The following is a 17,109-nucleotide window of genomic DNA, read 5'->3' on the forward strand; positions in this document are numbered from 1 at the left end:
TTCCTTGTCTTTAATGTTGGCTAGTTCTCAAGCCATTCTGGTACTGAAACACTGTTGTTTTTCCCATTTACTATCTTTAGTCTCTCTCAAATTGTATCTATGTATTAGATCATTAGACACATATTTGTTACAGACTTTTATCTTAATCTGATGACTGAATAGATTATTGTCATCATTTTGGAGACTTGTTTGAAGTTTTTGTTATCTAATACAATAAAAACTAGCATAAGCCAATATCACAGGCACATAATTATAGCTTACATATAATATTGAGACTCTTTAGTTCAGTAATCCTTTGCTTGTAACTGAAAAGACACAGCTTCCTAATTCACATAAAAAGCTTTAAAATTATCTTTATGATTTTTGTAATCATGCGCTGTATTCAAATGTGAAGACATACATATTGACTTCTTTTGCTATTTTAGAGGATTTTTTATGGGGAGGTCATTTTCTTTTAGTTATAATTAATGTTTGTATTAGTCTGTTTTGACGGTGCTGACAAAGACATACCCGAGACTGGGAAGAAAAAAAGTTTAATTGGACTTACAGTTCCACATGGCTCTGGAGGTGTCAGAATCATGGCAGGAGGTGAATGGCACCTTTTACGTAGCAACAGAAAAAGAAAATGAGGAGGAAGCAAAAGCGGAAGCACCTGATAAACCCATCAGATCTTGTGAGACTTATTCACTATCACAAGAATAGCACCGGAAAGACAGGCCCCCATAATTCAATTACCTCGCCCTGGGTCCCTCCCGCAATACCTGAGCATTCTGGAAGATACAATTCAAGTTGAGATTTGGGTGGGGGCACAGCCAAACCATATCAATGTTCTCTGTTAATTGACCCATGCTATAGATCTAGTTTTGTGTTTGGTTAAAGGAAGGTCTAATGTCTCTCTAGACTATTAAAACACATATTAAACCAATTGACCATCCATAATGATTGTCCCCAATTGTGGACGCTTTAGTAACATATTCAAAACAAATAAAGTGACTAGCAACACCTCACTTTCATGCCTAGTTTACACTTGACACTAATTTGATGCTTGAAAGCAATCGGGGAATTTTATCAGTTGAAAACAAAAAATGGTCGAATCACAGAGATTAGTAGAATGATTATTTTCCTAGTGAATTCTTATTGGAGTCACTACAATACAGTGGACAGTAGAGGATTTAGAAAATCTAAGTGTTGCTTCTCACTTCCTTATTTTTCAGATATATGCCTCTTAAAAACTACTATGCATTCATCTTTAATCATTTAAAGAATGTGTTAGGTAGCAATGCTCGGTGCTGAAGATACAAAGATAAGCATAAATCTCTACTGCATAGTCTCTCTATCCTTTCATCACCTCTTGGGAGAGGGATAGATAAATACAGCATCATAACAAAACACGTGTAATATAAATGTATTACAAAGATTGTGTAAAGGCAACATTTGTGAATATTAACCATCTGATTTCCCACTGTAGCTAGCACTTATAAAGAATTTGATAAGTAATTCTGGATAAATGAATTAAAAAATAAATCTATTTTTCAAATTTCATCAGAATGAATTAATGAGTGATAAGTTCTCCTTGAAGAAAGACAGATGATAAATCAGCTTAAACATGAATAAAATTTTAACAGATAAAGAAGGCATTCCAAGAGAAGGAACATGAAGAGAAACAACCTCATGAAGGCCTGAGGCATGAACATGTGTTGGGCATTTGGGAAAGAATAAAGTGATGTTATAAGGCCCTATAATGCTCAGCAAAAGATAGTGGCAAGAAAACTGGGAGAAAAAAGCTGGAAATACATGATAAAGAATTTTATATTTCAATCAAAGTAGGTGTTATTTCATTGGAGCTTAAAAACCTGTCATTTTATTTTTAATTATTCTTGTTTTCACCTAAAAATGAAAACAAAATGTAAAATGCTTGCTTTGCTCATTTATAAGATGGTAACAACTACAAAATGGAACAATTCATTGAAATACATGTATAAATACCCATTAAATATAAGGGATTTAACATAAGGCATTAAATTAAATAAGGTAGTTATATTAAGACATCTTTGATTATTGAAGAATAATATTACTGGGTCTTAAATATATAAAGGAGGGGCAAAGACTGCATAAAGATACAGCATGGGAGATGTATTGCACTATTCTATTATTATTTAATATAATGTTTTATATTTCTTATCAGATGATACAGCCAAATCTTGGCTGTTCTAAGGTCATTCTTCCATCATTTTTCTATAAAGAACTGTGAATTATTGGAAGAAGGAACAAATACAAAGAGTGTCCCTAAACGGTGCACTTTGCCAAAAATTAATTTTTTAATTAACATTTCTGATTTTTCTAATTTTCAAGTAATGGGTTTGGGAGTGAATAAAAGTCCTTGGTGGCATATAATATAATTCATATCATGTAAGGCATTGGACAGAGAGATATTCTCCTTAGGTGAAACAAATAAACGGTGAAAGCTAAATATTTTCAAATAAATTCAAAATGTCCAGACTTAATCTGGTGGAGTTTACTTACGTACATATGGCCCTTAAGTATATAGATTAGGTTAACTTTTCAAGAAAATCACCCAATGATATCATTTGTTGTATGTGGAGTAGATGTCTTTGTCATATAAAAATTCCAATACTAAATACTAACATTGTCAAATGTATCTATATAATATCATGATCTTAGGATATTGCTTATGATACACAGAATTTATTCCTAAGCCAGGCATTACAGTGTAGTGCTTAAGAGATTGTGTTTCAGTCACCCACAACTTGATCTGCTACTTAGTCATGATGTTAATTATCTGAGCAAGTTGTGGTTAATTATTTTACTGTATCTGAGTCTCAAGTTCCTTGTCTGGAAAGTTGAGATAACAATGCCTACACAAAGAGTGTTAGATATTAAATAATATATGTACAATACTGAGAGATGATGACATATAATAAGTGCCTAGTAAAAGTAGTTATTAAAACAATACAGTATTGGGACACTGTGGCCGAGGTGTGCCTGCAGTGTTGTCAAGATGCTCAGGTACCAGACCCCCAGCATTGGCCCCAAGTCTCACAGGACTGAGCAAGGGTGGGCATTAGTTCACCTGAGCTATCCTGTTAAGACTTTGAATGAAATATCCACAAGGTGGCAGCAGCTGGGGTAAGGCATAAAGGAGCTTGGCATGGTGCCTTGGCTAGTTACACTTGATATTCTTCAGGAAATATGCAGAAAAGAAAAGCACACATGTAAATAGGTTGGAATCACCAATCTATTGGTCGACTACTTGTGTGACTACAAGGCAGTGAAGAATATGGAATTATATCTTGTAAAATGAAAATGACGGCTAGATTCTACAAATACTTAAGAATCTTTGCAAAATCTCAAGGGCCCATGACTGTTTCAGCAATTCTTTAATAGTGAGCATAATTATTTATCTCAGGTAAAGAAAGGCAAAGCAATAACTCCAAAAGACAATAACAAAACTTTGAAACCTGCCATTGCCAAGTACATTGTAATGAAGGCCAAACAAAAGATAGTCCTCCTGAACTCAACGGAAGACAGAATAATAAAAGACTGATATTTGTTGAAAATAAGGTTCACTTAGAAGGCCCACTTTCAGACTTCTGCTACATTAATGAACACAAACCAGCTCCCGGAGCCAGCTTAGTAAATGAAGCCACCTTTGATTGTTCATGCACAGGTTGCTTCTTTGAAAAATGTTGTCCTGCTGAAGCTGGAGTTCTTTTGACTTAGAGTAAAAACCAACAAATTAAAATTCCACCTGTTACTCCCATCTATAAATGTATCTCAAGCTGTGAATGTGGGCCTCACTGTACCAATAGGATTGTACAAAAAGGCACACAGTAATTCACTATGCATCTTTCACAGTATCAATGACCATGGCTGGGGTGTAAAAATCCATGTGAAGATTAAAAGAATGAGTTTTGCCATTGAATGTGTTGGAAAGGTAATCACAAGTGAAAAAGCTGAAATATGAGGGCGGTTATATGACAACATAGGATCTGGACTACGCATCTGATGAACTCACGGTGGATGCAGCTCAATATGGAGCTGTATCTCATTCTGTGAATCACAGTAATGACCCAAAACTTCAGGTGTTCAATGTTTTCATTGATAATTTGACACTTGCCTTCCCTAAATAGCACTGTGTTCCATGAGAACTATAAATGCTGGAGAAGAGTTGATTTTTGACAATCAAACAAAAGGTTCTGGAGATATACCTTCAGAGTGTATTGACCACAGCTCAGCCAAAAAGAGGGTCAGAACTGTATGTAAATGTAGAGCTGTGACCGGCAGAGGTTACCTCAAATGAATTTTCAGGAAGTAGAAATGATGATAATTGTAGTTTGTTGTTTCTTTTTTCTAATGTTATCATTTCAAAAATAAGTATTTGGAAGTCTTTTTTCATATTATCAAGATTATAACTAAGTTAATTTACAATTCATGGTTCAAGGCATTTGCCAAATGCATTACTGATGCCTCTGGAGAGAGGGCCACTGGGTTGCACAGACTGATTTGAAGTCTACATATTTAGTGCTTAGAGACCAAACATGGAAAGCAAACTATTTATAGCTCAGCACATGCATACTTACTTAAGAAGTCAATGTGAATAGAGAAATGCCTTCTGTAGTATTTGAATGGTGTTAAACTGATAATGTAATAATTGCTGAGCGATCAAACATTCAACTTTCCATACCCCTTGAACTCAGAGAAATAGAGTTAATTCAATTTGGGAAAACCTACAAGTTCTGTTATTGTTACTATACTGTCATTCCTATTTAATACTCCCTGTACTTTTTATTTGAGACAAATAGGTGATATTTAATTTTATACTCTATATTCTACTTTTTCATTAAAACATTGGCATCTCAATGACATATAAACTTAAGGTAAGACATTAAATGTAAAACCTTTTAACTAAAAAAATACTATCTAAAATATAATTTTATTAAAGTATTTTTAGATTTTTGTCTTTCAAAATATATTTTATGAGATCTATGTAAAATGTAATTGCTACTAAAATATTTTGTGGTTTTGGATAGTATTTATTTCTGATACATATTCCAAAGAAGCTTAATATATTTATATATAGAAAATATTTTATATATAACATATACAATACACGTGTGTTTATATGTATATTTTAATCAATGTTTTTAAGAGGAGACATAGTTAATATAGATGATTTTGCATCCTCAAAATCACAAATTATTCTGTGAGAGAACTTTGTGGCATACAATTTTAAAGAACTACACATGAAATCTTTCTCACCGGCCAGGCTCATTTCTCAGGCAGGCCTATAATCCCAGCACTGTGGGAGGCTGAGATGGGAGGATTGTTTGAGGCCAGTAGTGTGATACAAGCCTGGACAACATAGTGAGAATCTGTCTTTACAAAAACAATAATAATAGCCAGGCAAGGTGGCACTCACTGGTAGTACCAGCTAATAAGGAGATTGAGGTGGAAGGATCTCTTGAGCTCAGGAGCCCAGGAGTTCGATGCTGCAGTGAGCCATTGCACCATTGTACTCCAGTCTGAGTGAGGGATAAACTGTCAAAAAAATCCTCTAAATTATTTTGAAATTTTTGCTATTAAGGAAACCATTTTTTAGAAAGGATTCTAAATATTATTTGCTCAACTAACTTCATCCATTATTCTACTTTTTATGTGCATGTAATAACAGTTATGGCTATTATCATAAAATGGAAATGCCAAAAATACATCAAATTATGTTGCTTCCCTACTCAAAATTTGTACTATTTTCTCATCACATTAGGATAAAATTCATAGTCTCCCCCATGGTTTACAATTATGTGAGTAAGCTCCTGGCCTCTTCTCTTTCTTAACCTCCTGATTTTCTTCAAGTTCATTGCACTTCAGCTACATAGAGTGCTTCTGCCTTTTCCCTTGATGTTATCAGTACCTGACATTCATGTTTCTCAGATAATTGCAGCTTTCTTCACATCTCTTGTCAAAATTCACATTCCCATCCTATCTATAATGGCATTCTTGTGGAACTTCTTTTTCCTCATACTCCTGCATTTTTTCCCATAGTATTGAGCACCTATTACCTGCAATTATGTATCTTATTTATTTGATTTTTTGCCTCCAACCAAAATCATAAATAAAGGTTCCATGAGAACAAATATGTATGGCTCTCTTGTTTACTGTGATACCCATCAGGACCTAAAATGTGACCAAATGGTAGTAGAACTCAAATATTTATAAAATAGTTTCAATCAGCTCATCATAAGTCATAATTTAAAGGCATCCTAAACAAATAAATGCACAATTCAATGAGATTTAAATGAAATTGGTTTTGAGTTTCTCCACTTTTTTTACCTTCTCCATGAATAAGATACATGGATATAAAGAAACTTTAGCACTTAAACTATTGAATCTGAGGTAATAGAAATCTATATTTTGATAGAAATCTATCTTCCTTAACCAATGAGAAAGATGAAACTGAATAAAAGGAGGGGGATTATGTCTTGACTTATTTATTTATTTATTTATTTATTTATTTATATTATTATTATTATTTGAGACAGAGTCTCTCTCTGTCCCCAGGCTGGAGTGCAATGGTGCGATCTTGGCTCACTGCAATCTCCACCTCCCAGGTTCAAGTGACTCTCCTACCTCAGCCTCCTGAGAAGCTGGGACTACAGGTACATGCCACCATGCCCAGCTAATTTTTGTGTTTTCAGTAGAGATGGGGTTTCACCATGTTGACCAGACTTGTCTTGAGTTCCTAACCTCAGGTGATCCACCCACCTTGGGCTCCCAAAGTGTTGGGATTGAAGGCATGAGCCATTGCACCCAGCTTGACTTATTTCTAAAATAAAAAAAATAATAGAAAAAAATGTTGCAAAGAGCCCTAAATGTTCTAGAGACATTATGTATCCCAATTCATTCTGGTTTAAAGAATTTAGATAATGTTTTGGTATTAATTAGTAGATATTAAGCCTGTATTATTTGGAATTGAGTCATTTGTTTTATTATTAGGTTGGTGCAAAACTAATGGCAAAAACCACAATTACATTTGCACCAACCTAATATTAGCAGTCATTTTGGTAATCCAAATAATTACTCAGGTGTAAATTTTTCTTATTTTCATCTCTGATAACCCAAGGTTACTAGAAAAACAGAGTTGGCAAGTGCAACATACTTTAAAAAGTCTTGTTGAAATAAAGCAGATAATTGACGTTATTTTTTCTCTCCCACTTGCTGCACTGCAATTGAAGTGTGGCTGTTAATTATAACTTTCAAATGCTAACTCTACACATTTGATGAATCTAGGGATTTGAACAGTTATTACAGCAAACTGACATGTTCTTATAAAGGACAGAATTCACAATTTCTTACCCTCCAATTACTCACAGGATAAACTTTACGACTGTGTTATCAGCACCAACTGAAGTTGATTTAAGAGATATGATGCTTCTTTTAAAGACATGACTTTCATAATAATTGAAGCAAGGGAGACCTCTAGCAGCATGTGCTCATGCTGAAATCTTAAATCAATGATTTGGCTTCATTCCCAACTAACAGGTATATCTGTACGGATTATTATTATTATTACTATTATTATTATTATTATTTGCTACGAAGAAAAGAAAGTATTATACAAGGGCCACTCACCCTGACATTTCCAAATATTCAAAAAACGATATGATATTTTCAAAAATACACGAGTACTGTTTCACTTATTCACCCTGCGTTGCCCAGTCAATTAAATGAATGAAGTCATAGGTGGTGATAAAGCACAATGCGAGTGTTAGTCAAGATAAAATAATACTTGACTGGGAACCACAATCCCAAAAGCCAAAATCCCTGACCATTTGCTTTCTTCTGCCACAGACTTGCAGAAGAGACATTTAGAAAAGTTATGTAAAACAAAAATCTCCCTATTTTTAGAGTAAGGCGTACCTTGATTTAGTCAACAATCGTTGAACAGCCACTGAGTGGAGCTGGCAGAAATGTATTGATTGACTTTAGATTGACATACTTGGAAGGCAACCGAAGGTAAAAGACAACAAGGAGAAAAATTGCAGTGAAATACACAGAAGTATCAATCATATCTATTCCCCAAATTTTCCTTAGTATGAAGTCTTTTCTCAAATAGTAAAGGGCAGTCTGATATCTTCCTATATTATTGCTCAAGTGGATGGTACAGAGATACTACAAAGAGAGATGAAGAATGATAGATTTTCAGAGAAATTGTGCCCAATATTTATCATTCACTGAACCTTACCTGTATTTGACAAAAAAAAAAAAAAATGAATAATAGAAGGGATAAGGAACTTGATACTATTCCTAGAAGCCAGACTTTCCACATTTATTGTTGTTAAATTTTATCTATTGGGCTTAAAATACAGACTGTTTTAAACCAAGAATATAACTGTGACCATGAAGGAAGAAGTTTAAGAGTGTCAAGTATCTTACCTAAAGCTCCTAGAGTTTTTCTTTTTATTTCCTCCTTCTTCTCATTGATCTAATATGCATTTTTACTTCAAACAATGGCATATATGTTATAGCCACAGCTGATTCTAAAATTTTAAAATTAGAAGACAATCATTAGTTTTCTTTAAGAACACAAAGCTCTAGAAAAAAATGTTAATCTTCTAGTTCCCATCTTGATTAATGCCAAGGCATTTGTCTATCCAAGCTCACTGTGTAAAGGTCATGTGATGTATGTCATATAACACCACAATGTCAGCAATATGAAATACTTCAAATTTATTCCTACCTCCATTAACTTTAACAGTGAGAACCTGTCACATTTTCAAACGAAACTATTGATTCCACAGTGAAATTAATGTTTCACAATACAAAGCATTTCCCCCACTCAATTTTTTTATCTTATTCCAGGCAAGCCAAAAATCTTTCACTCGGGTGCCTGTTTGGAGTCTGCTTCTCCCTATGAGTGGATTCTACCATCTTCTCCAGAGCATCTCCCCTTTCACGCCTCCAGCATTGTGTTACCCCACCTCCAATTCACTCATGTTATCCTCTTAGCGGCAAGGCAGGACATAAGAATATAACAACACTAGATAGCCATGAAAAAAATAGAAAAATGAAATAAAATTTCAAAATTCATGTACAATAAGAGCTGCTTATAATCCAAACACCAATTTTATCTTAAACGGGTTTTTTTTTCAGTAAATCAGTGTTTTCAGAACCCCCAAAAATCCAGTCTAGAATCATCTGTCTTATAACCCAGAGAGTTGTTTTTGTAACATTCTCCATAAATTGTTTACTTAAGACACTTGAATCCGGAGACATCTTATTAAGGTCATTACATAGACAATGACTAGTATCATTAGTCTATTTACCAAGAAGTTAAAAAATCGGATTTACAAGGAGACTGATTACACAAGGTGATTAGCCTTTTTTGTTTTTCCCGAAGTGTTCTCCCTCCTACCAATCATGGAAGAATTTGATCACAGTTCAGCAGCTTTAACTTTTTCTTGCCTACTACACATCTGACCTTGGATATTATCTCTTCATTACGTTTTATAGATATTACACAATTTTCTGCAAAAGCATATAAAATAATATGCCAATTAACTACTAGATGAATAATAGGATTTGAATAAAAAGCATATAAATAATATGTCAGTTAACTACTAGATGAATAATATGCCAATTAACTACTAGATGAATAATAGTTACTAGCCTTTTCTGTTTTTCCCAAAGTGTTCACCTACCTACGAATCATGGAGGAAATTGATCACAGTTCAGCAGCTTTAACTTTTTCTTGCCTACTACACATCTGAACTTCGATATTATCTCCTCATTACATTTTACAGATATTCCACAATTTTCTGCAAAAGCATATAAAATAATGTGCCAATTAACTACTAGATGAATAATAGGATTTGAACCATGAATAGGAATATAAATTATCTCTGTTAAGCATGTTACTTGTGACCATATACTTTGATATTTGTTTAATTATTTGTGACCACATTTATGATAATCTTTGTCCAGATTATTTACTCTTTTTCCTCTACCATTCATAATAATTTGAATCAATTTATCCATGTTGATGGAGACATTTATTTTCATGGATAATTTTCATAGCCAAATTTATATTTCCCAGTTAATCTGTCTCCATAGGCATTTCATCACTTGGGAACTTCAAATAAACTGCCACTAAATTTCCAAAAATATTTACTTATTCAACCAGGAGTGGTGGCTCATTTCTGTAATCCCAGCACTTTGGGAAGCCGAGGTGGGTGGATCACCTAAGGTCAGGAGATTGAGATCAGTCTGGTCAACATAATGAAACCCTGTCTCTGCTAAAAATACATAAAGTTATCTGGGCGTGGTAGCAGGAGCCTGTAATCTTAGCTGCTCAGGAGGTAGAGAAAGGAGAATCGCTTGAACCCAGGAGGCGGAGGTTGCAGTGAGCTGAGATCAGGCCACTGCACTATAGCATGGGTAACAAGAGAGAAATTCTGTCTCCAAAAAAAAATACATTCCATCAATATCTAGACAAACCCATAGCCAATATTATATTAAAGGGGCAAAAGCTGGAAGAATTCCCTTTGAAAACCAGCACAAGACAAGCATGCCCTCTCTCACCATTCCTATTCAACATGGTATTGGAAGTTCTGGCCAGGGCAATAAGGCAAGAAAAATAAATAAAGGATATTCAAATAGGAAGAGAGAAGTCAAATTATCTCTGTTTGCAGATGGCATGTTTGTATGCTTAGAAAACCCCATCATCTCAGCCCCAAATCTCCTAAAGCTGATAAGAAACTTCACCAAGCTTCAGGATACCAAATCAATGTGCAACAATCACAATCACTCCTGTACACCAATAATAGACAAACAGAGAGCCAAATCATGAGTGAATTCCCATTCACAATAGCTACAAAGAGAATAAAATACCTAGGAATAAAACTTACAAGGATGTGAAGGACATTTTCAAGGAGAACTACAAAACACCGCTCAAGGAAATAAGACAGGACACAAATGGAAAAACATTCCATGCTCATTGATAGAAAGAATCAATATCAGTGAAATTGACCATACTGCCCAAAGTAATTTATAGATTCAGTGCTATCCCCATCAAGCTACCATTGACTTTTTTCATGGAATTAGAAAAACTACTTTAAATTTCATATGGAACCAAAAAAAAGAGCCCATATATCCAAGACAATCCTAAGCAAAAAAGAACAAAGCTGGAGGCCTCCCGTTACCTGACTTCAAACTATATTACAAGGCTACAGTAACAAAAACATCATGGTACTGGTACCAAAACAGATAAATAGACCAAAGGAACAGAACAGAGGCCTCAGAAATAACACAACCATCTGATCTTTGAAAAACCTGACGAAAAGCAAGCAATGGGGAAAGGATTCCCTATTTAATAAACGGTGTTGAGAAAACTTTCTAACCATATGCATAAAACTGAAACTGGACCCCTTCCTTACATCTTATACAAAAATTAACTCAAGATGGATTAAAAACTTAAATGTAAGACCTAAAACCGTAAAAACCCTAGAAGAAAACGTAGGCAATGGGCACAGGCATGGGCAAAGTGTTCATGAATAAAACACCAAGAGCAATGGCAACAAAAGCCAAAATTGACACATGGGATCTAATTAAACTAGAGAGCTTCTGCATAGCAAAACAAACTATCATCAGAGTGAACAGGCAACCTACAGAATGGGAGAAAATTTTTACAATCTATCCATCTGACAAAGGGCTAATATGCAGAATCTACAAAGAACTTAAATTTACAAGAAAAAAACAAACAAACACAAAGTGGGTGAAGGATATGAACAGACATTTCTCAAAAGAAGACATTTATGCAGCCAACAAGCATATGAAAAAAAGTTCATCATCACTGGTCATTAGAGAAATGCAAATCAAAACGACAATGAGATACCATCTTACTCCAGTTAGAATGGTGATCATTAAAAAGTCAGGAAACAACAGATGTTAGAGAGTCTGTGAAGAAATAGGAAACTTTTACACTGTTGTGGGAATATAAAATCATTCAACGTTGTGGAAGACATTGTGGTGATTCCTCAAGGATCTAGAAGCAGAAATACCATTTGACCCAGCAATTCCATTACTGAATATATACGCAAAGGATTATAAATCATTGTACTATAAAGACACTGCACATGTATGTTTATTGCTGCACTATTCACAGTAGCAAAGACTTAGAACCATCCCAAATGTCCATCAATTATAGAATGGATAAAGAAAATGTGGCACATATACAACATGGAATACTATGCAGTCATAATAAAGGATAAGTTCATGTCATTTGCAGGGACATGGATGAAGCTGGAAATCATCCTTCTCAGCAAATGAACACAGGAACAGAAAAGTAAATACCATGTATTCTCACTCATAAGTCAGACAGAGCTGAACAATGAGAACACGTTCACGGGGCGAGGAACATCACACCCTGGGCCCTGTTGGGTGCTGGGGGTCTAGGGGAGGTATAGCATTAGGAAAAATACCTAATATAGGTGACGGGTTGATGAGTGCAGCAAGTCACCACGGCACATGTATGCCTATGTAACAAACCTGCATGTTCTATACATGTATCTCAGAATTAAAAGTATATAAAAATTTTTACGTATCCTATGAATTATCATTGACATTGACATACATCCCTTTTATTTATTAATTTATTTTGGAGACTGAGTCTGGTTCTGTTCCCCAGGCTGTAGTGCAGTGGCACGATCTTGGCTCACTGCAACCTCTGCCTCCCAGGTTCAAGAGATTCTCCTGCCTTAGCCTCCTGAGTGGCTGAGACTACAGGCATGCACCACTACGTCCAGCTGATTTTTGTATTTTTAATAGAGACGGGGTTTTACCATGTTGGCCAGGCTGTGCTAGAACTCCTGGCTTCAGGTGATTTGCCTGCCTTGTCCTCCATAAGTGCTGGGATTACAGGCGTGAGCTACCATTCCCGGCCTCACGTTTTTATTTAATTTTGTCAGTAAACTTACAAACACTTTGATACACCATGTAATTGAGACAGAAAGATTTAGTTTTAATGGTTTATGTATCACATTTCGACTGAAATGGCAAGTTATCTCTGCCCAATAGTAATGAAATTTTCCCGCTTACCGCACATTTCCAGTGACTAGGGTTGTGAATGGAGACCACTCTTCAGTAAATTTTGAATTTCAACTGGTTTGTGGACATGATCATATAACACATATTATAGTACAAGGTTTTATAGAAACTGGATATTCAAGCACAATGTTATATACAGTGCACAAGACTACAGACACCCAGCCTCATTCAGTGTAGTTGTATCTATATGAGTTAAACTAACAGCAGTGTTAAATTAGTTGTGTCTCTCTAGTCATCAAAAAAATGTAGTCTCAGGTTACCTATACAAATAGTATTCCAGACCCTTAGTATTACATTTGAGGCAGAGGGCAGAATGTAAGATTGCTTGCTACCCTCCCAAGTTAGGTCTGTTCAACCAGCACCTAAATCACAGCAGTAGATCAGCTGCCATACCATGTAGATGCATTTGCTCACAAAAGCTTGTAGCCACCTTGGCATCCGTGTTCAACCAAGTAATCCCTTTAATCCAATAGTATCTAAAATTAGCAAAGTTCCCTGCTGATCATTAAACCTAAGAATCTATGCCAATAATGATTCAACAGTTGTCTGTTGAAATTTACATCTAAAAATATATCAGTTGTTTACTAGAATGCATTCATACTATATAGTCATCTGAATTTAGTCTCTGGCTACCTATACAGTCTTTTGGTTAATCAGTGACCTTATTTGCTTCTATTTGCAGGTTAATATAAATCTCTGCAGCTAGCAAAAAAAAAAAAAAAAAAAAAAAAAATTACAACAAAATTATTCAGAGATAGAAAAAACTAGTCTTGCAGAATTATCTTTTACTCTCATACTCTCATCTTTCTCTCCTCTTTTTGTTTTTATCCAGGCTTAGGCTTGCTCTATCCAGTACGCTCACCACTAACCATATGTTGAGCATACATTGAGCACTAGAAATATGTCTAGTCCAAACAGAGACACCTTCTAAGTGTTAAAATACACTCTGGTTTGCAAAGTGTTAGTATAAGATACTAATATGGAATAACTTATTAATAAATTTTATATTGATTACATGGTAAAATAATATTTTGAATAATATTTTGAATTAATTGTATAATCAAAATTAATTTCACCTTTTTTTACTCTATTGACTGGAGCTACTGGAAAATTTTAAATTATAAATACATCTTGTATTTGTGGCTCACATTATATTTCTATTGGACAGTGCTAATATAGATTTTACTAGAACTGTTACAACAGCAAATACATATAATTTTTTGGTACATTTTCCTTAGCCTTGTATTTGTTATCAATTGACTTCCTTAATTTATCCTAGTTGATGCCTATGTCTTCCAAATCCCATTGGTAAGACTCATATACAGTAATTTGCATCAAATCTTTTATCTATCTATACTAAGGTGAGTAGCAATCATCCACTGTTTTATTTTCACTATATTTTCAATCCATTCAATTTTCTTACCAGAAGTTTTATTCACTGAACTGAAGGACATTAATTTTCATAGCACAAATCTGAGTGATCTGGGTGAACACCAATATATCAGATCAGATCGTCCAGTCAGATTACCGCACATCATAGATCTTACCCAGTATAGAACTCTATTTAAGAGGAAGAGATGAAGAAGGCAGAAGCCTGGGGCGTTCCATGTTGCATCTCACGTTCTTTCTTTCTACATTGGACTTGTGTGTTTGGCCCAGAGTCATAGATGAGGACTCAAATGGGTTTGATTAGTCATCTAATACAGCAGGGAGTATTTTATTTATGAAATAGTGTTATTTTATACTATAAGAGTATATAAGTTGTACAACATTCGCCAAACCTTCATATATATATATATATATGAAGTGTGTGTGTGTGTATATATATATATATATAAAGTGTGTTTACCATGTGCAGTCTTCAACCAGAAATAAGCTACTAAAAGCATTCTGTAAGTAAAAACTGCCCTCACAAATATTATTAGTTAATTTATCCAAGGGTCCAGTTACCATATTTACAAGGATTAGACTGTCACCACCATTTTTTCCCCAAGAGAATTTCCCTGGTAATTAGAACATAAACTAGTATAATTTGTGAACTATGATACAGATAATAAAAGAAAAAGAAAGGCTGAATGTTTAAGACTTGCCAGCCAGTGATGTCCATAGTGTATAAGACTTAAATTCACTTAACTTCTCTTAAAGTGTTAATAAGCTATCAAAATACAAAACTAAATAAATCCACCACCTTTTCAGATTACCTCCCTCCTTTGAGGACACAATTTGAAACACAGTTGCAGAATTTTGCTAGGTCTAATCTCATCATTTTCCTCTTCCCTAGCTTCCACACACACAGATGTGATATGCATATACATATACATCAACACACACATATAGTAGGAATTTTAAGATATATGGAGTCTCGCTCTGTCTCCCAGGTTGGAGTGTAGGGGTGCGATCTCGGCTCACTGCAACCTCCACCTCCCAGGTTCAAGTGATTCTCCTACCTCAACCTCCTGAGTAGCTGGGATTACAGGTGCGTGCCACCACTCCTGGCTAATTTTTGTATTTTTAGTAGAGACGGGTTTTTGCCATGTTGGCCAGGTTGGCCTCAAACTTCTGACCTCATGTGACCCACTGCCTCAACCTCCCAGAGTGCTAGGATTACAGGCGTGAGCCACCATGCCCAGCCATATGTGTGTGTGTGTGTGAGTGTGTGTGTGTGTTTAATTTTCTTTTTTATTCTCTACCTTAGCCTCTGTGTTTGCAACCCCAGAGTTAGTTAAACTGAACCTGAGCTTCCTCTCAGATACTCTCCACTTTTACAGGCTGTTCACATTTGTAACAGTTAACTCTTCATGCAAACTTCATGTCTTGATGTCTCAATTATCTGGTATCTTTTTCAGCATTTCTCTCCAGCAATGTCCTAAAAGTGTCTTCCTTCGCCCTCTGCTGAAATTTATTTTCCAGGATCTGGCATTCCTTAGCCCTTTTAAATCCTACCTCCATGAAGGCTTGTCTTTGTTCCCACAGTCCGCTAAGCTTCCTGATCGGCCTTAAATATTTGAAAGTAGTTGGTAGTCTTGTTGATATTTCCAAGCTTCTGCTCTCAGGTTCCCAATACATCCCAATACATCCAGAGAAGTGACACTCCTCAAAATCATGTCTCTCCTTTTTTGAGTAATATTCACTATTCCTGTGAGGCTGAGACTTCTCTCTTTCTCACTTAGCAACCATTGCAACCCCAATATCAGAATTAACTGATTTCTTCTTTACCACAGCTATAAAAGTCCATTTCTATTTTTACTTTATTTTTATTGAGACAGAGTCTCCCTGTCTTACCTAAGCTAGACTGTAATGGCATGATCACAGCCCATTGCTGCCTCCACCTCCCAGGACAAAGCAATCCTCCTCCCATATCAGCCTCCTAAGTACCTGAGAAGCAAGGACTACAGTCATACACCACCATCTGCAGCTAATATTTTGCATTTTTTATAGAGATGATAGTCTTCCTATATTACCCAGGCTGGTCTTGAACTCCTAGGCTCAAGCAATCCTCCTGCCTTGGCCTCCCAAGATGTTGAGATTACAGCTGTAAGCCACCACGGTGAGCCCAAATTCCAATTCTCTCTGTCTTCCCCCTCCTCATAGTTATACCATGCAGGCCCAGATATTTTGTTTTTGTTTTTACTTTTTCTATAATTGTTCGTTTTATCGTCCCACCACATGTAACTGGTAAGTGAGGTGAAACGATAGCAATTAGAGTTCAGAGTTATTATTATTTAATCAGGTTGGGCATTCTAATATCTGAATTGAGCATGTTTTTTTAATCTAGACGTTCATTAAGAGTAGCCAGTTGAGTAGAGAATCCTTGAGATCCACCTAACATTATCTAAGGATAGGAGAAAACTTTACTCATTAAGTATATTCTTTTTTTTTATTATTATACTTTAAATTCTGGGATACATGTGCAGAATGTATAGGTTTGTTACATAGGTATATACATGCAGTGGTGGTTTGCTGCATCCATCAACCCGTCATCTACAT

General features: G+C 35.3%; 1 pseudogene; it reads left to right on the top strand.

Moving 5' to 3' along the window:
- The first annotated feature begins 434 nt into the window (after window positions 1-434).
- LOC126952252 (histone-lysine N-methyltransferase SUV39H2-like) lies at window positions 435-4,866 on the top strand (annotated as a pseudogene).
- Window positions 4,867-17,109: the final 12,243 nt, after the last annotated feature.

Source organism: Macaca thibetana, chromosome 4 (genome assembly GCF_024542745.1).
Source record: "Macaca thibetana thibetana isolate TM-01 chromosome 4, ASM2454274v1, whole genome shotgun sequence".
NCBI lineage: Eukaryota > Metazoa > Chordata > Mammalia > Primates > Cercopithecidae > Macaca > Macaca thibetana.